Source organism: Ochotona curzoniae, unplaced genomic scaffold, assembly GCF_017591425.1.
Source record: "Ochotona curzoniae isolate NIBS_2020 unplaced genomic scaffold, NIBS_Ocur_1.0 contig_2688, whole genome shotgun sequence".
NCBI lineage: Eukaryota > Metazoa > Chordata > Mammalia > Lagomorpha > Ochotonidae > Ochotona > Ochotona curzoniae.
Genome location: NW_024465553.1, coordinates 2,094,600 through 2,100,599, shown reverse-complemented (window position 1 = coordinate 2,100,599; position 6,000 = coordinate 2,094,600).

Sequence of the window (6,000 nt, the reverse complement as noted above, 5' to 3'; positions counted from 1 at the left end):
GGAGAGAAAATGCAGCCTGCCCAGCACCCCTCCCATGCCCCTCACGCCTTCATGCATCTCATCCTCACCCGCTCCCCAGAGTCTGGAGTGGGGTGAGCTCTGTGGCGGCCGGGTGCCTGGGAAGCGGGGAGATGGATGGGCTTGTTGGCCTCGGGAGGCTGAGGCTGGGGGGGCAGGGGACTGGGCCAGGGGCCTCTGCAGGGAGGGTCAGCGTTAGCATGCGGTGTACAGGAGCCTACGTGGGGACCACGCATTGGTGCGTCAGAGTAAGCCGTGCTGGCTGCGAGCAGGAAGCTTGAAAAGCTTACGAATGGAGCCATGGCAGTTGCACTCCACATTCCAGACCTTTCCTCCTGCTCGTGTCTCTAATCGCAAAGGTAACTTTGTTTCATGCACCCGTGGCAGTCACAGCGTGTCCTCTGGCAGTCACAGCCAGGTGTGGTGTCCTGGGTCCTGAGGCAGGACAGGCTCGCCCACCACACAGAATGCGCCTGTGTGCTGTTCATGGAGGTTGCAGCTCTACAGATTTAGGCAGGGCCTGGGGCCCTGTGTCCCCGCCCTGCTCCCCGTGTCCGCAGTGGCCAAGGCTGGGGGCTCATGGGTGCTAATGGCACTGGCTCATACTCCAGAGATGCTAGGCCTCCTCTGGGCCTGGCTTGCTGCGTTCCCTGGGCTGCCCGGCTCTTCGCCTGCCCCCCTGGCCTCTCCAGTGTCTGTAGCAGAGCGGCTCCCTGCTTTGGGGGTCATGTCCACCTGCAATGCTGGTCCCAATCTCCCCAGCTGCAGGGGGAGGAGTGTCCACAGCGGACAGCCGCCCAGCTTTCAGTCTGGAATCTCTTGGGGGTCACCTCCTCCTCAGAGCCCCGTATGCTGTGTGAGTGCACCAAGACCAGCGGCAGCCAGGGGCTCTGGAGGACAAGCTAGCTGGCAATTTTCCTTCTTCTTACTGGCTGTGTGTCTTTGGGCTGGTGGTTCTGCCTCTAGGAGACTCCACTGCTTTAGGGTCCCCGTGTCCCACAGGACGCTTGGGGTGGGGCTTGGATGGCAGCACTGGGGCTGGCTCCTGGCCTGAGCGCTGGGCCCTGGGCCGCTCTACCCACCCTCGGACTGCTGCTGCTGCCGCTTTGCCGGCTGTTTTGTCGCTCGCAGCAGCAGCAGGCGGTGATGAGCAGAAGGGGGGAAGCTCGGCTGGCGGATGTGTTCATTTTCTCGAGCGTCTCCCTACCCCCCGCCCCCCAGCGCCACCGCAGAAACACAAGTCAGAGATAACAGCCTCCCAAATGGGTTTGCCGAAGTCACCCCATTACAAGTGCGGGTGCGTGGGGAGATAGCAGCCGTCTGGGAGCTCTTAATATCCTGCCTGACACGCGGGCAGAATGCATGAGGGGTGCGGGCCGGGTAACTTGGCCGCAGACCACCCCTCCTGGGTCCTCCCCCTGGCCCCGTGGCATCCCTGGCCTCTCCGTGTGAGGCTGCGGTGGCTGTGGCCCTGGGTTTGGGAAACGTGGTCGTTACAGGGATGGACCGCCTGTTTACAGAGAGAGAAGGGGAGAGAGATCTGCTTAGCATTCATTAACTCAGACAGGTCAGCCAGCAGAAGCAATCAATCGCTTGCACTTGGCGATCTCGCTCTGCACACGCACCCCCTCCTCAGCGCCGCTGAAGCAAACAGCCCTGGCAGGGAGGAGCTGGAAGACGGGGGGGGGGGGGGGGGGGGCACAGGTCGCAGCTAGCTGGACCCAGGCTCTTCCTGTTCAAGTCCCTGTCGCTGGGCAGAGGGGCTGAGAATTGGCGAAAGTGGGGGAAGGTGGTGAATGTACACACGGATCCTGGCTGCCTGTCTGCAGCCAGCACGACTTCCTGGACCCCTGGGTCCCTCCCCTGGGCCCTGAGATGGGCACCCGCAGTCTGCCTAGACCCAGATGGAGCCTCTGTGTTCCCTGGAGTCAACATGAGATGGGGGTCCTCTCTCTGACCCCCAGCTTCAACCCGGCCTTCTTGCTTCTGTTCGTGCCCTTGGCCTTCCTGTCTCAGCCCCCAGGGGCTCCTGTGAAGGCCTCTTGCTCCATCCCAGGGCCCAGGGTTTGCTCCTCCCCCAGGACCCTTGCACAAGCAGGTGCCTGTCTGGATGTACCTCACACCACACTATGCCACGTCAAGTCATGTCGCATCACACCACACCACACCACACCACTCCACACCACTCCCCTCGCCCGAGACAGCAAACATCCCCCCCATCTGATGTTTGACTTCCGGGGCCCGGGGGCTGCCCCTTGATCCTGCCCGCTGTTGTGGGCTTCCGGGGCCCCGGGGGCTGCCCCTTGATCCTGCTGACACACGGACTCTGTCTTGTTTGCTGTTTCTTGTCCCCCAGGAGCAGGCAGGAGTAGAACTGGTGTGTGGGGGGTGGCGGCATGTATATGTTCCTCTATGATGCCCAGGGCCTTGCCTGGCATGAGGCACCCTGCAAGTGCGCAATGAGTGGCCTTGGTGTCCTCTCCTGCCCTCCATCTCAGAGGTCAACTTGAGCTCCGTTCTGAGATCTCCATGCGGCTCTTCCACTGGGGCTAGCTCCCTCCCACTGACAAGTGGGCCCTGACCATGCCTTCTGTCACTTTGTTCCTGTGTTGGGCACTGGCTGAGCCCCTAGCCTCACCGTTCCCCTGCCTGCTCCCATGTTCTGCCAGGAGGCTCAGTGCTCCCTGGAGGGCGTGTTGCCCGCTATCCCCTCCCCTGCCCTGCTTTTCCCTGTTCTACTGCTCTCACCCACTTCTAATTTATCTGGCTGCTCCTGTGTCACTTTCTAAGCCCTCCAAAGCTGCTGTAGAATGAAGTGGGAATCAATAGCACGGACGCCGCCAGCCGGGGCTCGCTGGGCCGGCTAGATCGGCCCCTGGCTGACCAGAGGAACCTGCTGGGCTTAACTGTTCCAAGACTGGGTTCTAGTGCTCCCCCCGCCCTTCCCCTGCGCTGACCCCAGGGACCGAGCCCACATCCTCACTGCCACCCTTTGTCCAAGCCGAGCTCAGGACAGGCGTGAGGGTGGGCTTGGGCTGGGGGTGCAGGCATGGTGACAAGGGTGGCCTTGGCCCTGTCGACCAGCTGGCCTTATCATTCCATCGCTGCCCGTATTATCCACTCTGTCCTCTCAGCCCCTCTCCCCAAGGCAGCCACCTGACCCGGGCAGGGTTGGGGGGAACGCCCAGGACCTCCGGCCCCAAAGGACACCTCCGGTCCAGCCGACATCTGATGAACAAAGAAATCTTTTTAAAAGGTTTATTTATTTATATTTGTTTTTTTCCCCAAAGATCCATTCATTTTTACTGTGAAGTCAAATATACAGAAAGGAGGAGAGACAGAGAGGAAGATCTTCCATCTGCTGATTCACTCCCCAAATGACCGCAACAGCTGGTACTGTGCCAATCCGAAGCCAGGAGCCAGGAGCTCTTCCAGATCTCCCTTGGGTGTAGGATCCCAAGGCTTTGGGTCATCTTCAACTGCTTTCCCAGGTCACAAGCAGGTAGCTGGATGGGAAGCAGGGCTGCCGGGACCAGAACCAGCGCCCATATGGGATCCCGACACGCTCAAGGCAAGGACTTTAGCCTCTAGGTCACCGCGCTGGGTCCCATTTATTTATATTTGAAAGGCAGTTACAGAGAGAGAAGGAAAGACACAGAGATCTTCCATCCATCCATTGATTCATTTCCTAGATGGCTGCAAGAGCTGGAGCTGAGCTGATCCAAAGCCAGGAGCCAGCAGCTTTTTGTATCTCCCAGGAGGGTACAGGGGTCTGAGGACTTTAGCCATCTTCCATTGCTCTCCCTGGCACATCAGCGGGAGCTGGATGGAAAGTGGAGTAGCTAGGACTGAACCAGTGCCCACTGGGATGCCAGTGCCGCGGGGAGTAGCTTTACCAATGAAGCCACAGTGCCAGCCCCAGATGGGGGTTTTGAACCCTGGCTCCTGCTGCCCTCCCTGACAGGGGCAGTGCCGTGACTGCAGCCCTGGGCTGTGATGTCCCCTCCATCCCGTACCATCTGCCTGCTTTTGAGAGCTCGCCTGTGGCAATGCCCTCTCTGGTTAATTCCCATGGCTCAGCAGGACATCCACGGGCCACGAAGAGGGCCCGAGTCACCAGCAGAAGGGACCTTGGCCTTCCTGCCCTCCTCCCCAGGCAGCTCTGACACACCCTGTCACTCTGGACGATTCCTGTGCTCAGAAGCATCCAACCCTGGCTTTTTTGCCCCGGTGCTTGTGTGGGTCTGTTCGTGGCATGGCCTGTTCACAGCTGGAATTGCCCCACCCTAGGGTGGGCCATAGGGTGGGCCATGTCCAACCACTTGTCAGCTGATGGGTTCCCAGGCTCTGTTCACAGTTAGGCAGCCACAAGCAGCCACCAACATGTCTCACCATACACATGAGAACCCTGAGTTCCTGGGGGTGGGCGGTGGGGGCTCAGTGGCCTGGCCTACCCGGGCATGACTGGAAGGTGTGGCATAGGTCTGACTGTCCTCACTGCCCACAGGTCCCCTGCTGGACACCTCATGCCCCGAGTTGGTTTTGAATCCAGCTGAAGCATCATTTAGAACTGCTTGCATGTCAGTGAGCAGAACAGGGGCTGGGAGCCCCCCAACCCTCCCTGCCCTGTCCTCAAGCCATCTACGTGGGAGTAGGGGCCCTGGGGGTGGCAGTCATTGCAAGGACACAGTGTGCAGCAGTTGGGGGCCCTGGCTTGCCAGTGTAAACAAATTAACTTGTCTAATCCTCGCGATAACCCTGGGCGCCCGGGTTCCCAAGGCAGAGCCTCAGCCTGGGATTTGTGTGTAATTTCATGATTGCTTGGGGCCCCCGGCAGGATTGCGGACCAGGGAGGGGCAGTAAGCCAGGCATTCTGCCTCCAGCATACCAGGGACCGGGGGGGACTCACCCCTGCAGAGGTCTGGAGCAGGGGGCAGGGTGCGTCAGCCCCCAGCGTCTACAGGCTCCTTCCTGGGTGGGCAAAATGCTTTGAGAGGGGGGTGGGTCACAGCTGCAGGGAAGGAGTCTGCCCAGAGGACTGTCACAGTGGCTCCACTTCCTGCCTGGGGAAACCGAGGCACAGCTTATGCTGCTCACTGAGATGGGCCAGCCGCTGAGGAGCAGGACTCTGAGCAGGCACATCTAATGCTGGTAGGAGCCCGCTGTGCCCAGAGCTGCTCACTTTCGCCAGGTCTCTCTGTTAAGTGAGCAAACCAAGAACAGTTTGCTCTTCGAACCTGCACATTCTGGACTGAGAATGTTTGGGGAAAAAAAAAGATGCCGACTTTCCTAAAACACGCAGTGTGGTGCAGGCGGCCTTGGCCTTGTGTTAGGTGTTGTAAGGCAGCAACACTGCTGGCAAGGGCGAGAGGATGTCCAAGGGTCACCAGATCTCTATGTACCTGCAACACTGGTGTGTCCTGGTCTGCCAGGGAGGGAGGCTCGCACAGCAGAACAGGCTCAGCTGCTGCACTGTTACACTGTTCCCAAGGAACTGCTTTCAAAGATCCCGCTTGTGGAGAGTAAGGCTGGGGAGCAGGAAAAGGGCAGGACACTTCAAGTGACCTCTAAGTCTTGCTCCTCTGACCTGTGCCTTGGGTGCCCCTTGGGAGGGCCGGTGGCACACCCCAAAGGTCCCTTTGGGGCCCCTCAGTGTGGGGGTCCCACTCACCCCCTGTTCTGGATTACGTAGCTGGTGTTTGTTCCGTTTGCACCATGTGGCCACCTTCACTGTGGCTGGCATGTGCAGACGCTTTGGGGAGGGTGTTGGGATGAGGCTGGGACATGCAGGTGCTAATGCTGGAGTTGCCCATCTCCTGGGCAAGGGCTCCCCAAATCCCCTGGATCGTAGCCTGCCGCTGAGCTCAGCCTGGCTGAGCTGGAGTGTCAGTGAGGTATTCTGGCCTTAAAAAATATCCTGTTTACCAAGATGCAGAAAAAGTGCTCCGGGTGGTTTTTGAAGCATTACTCTTGTGAGCGTTC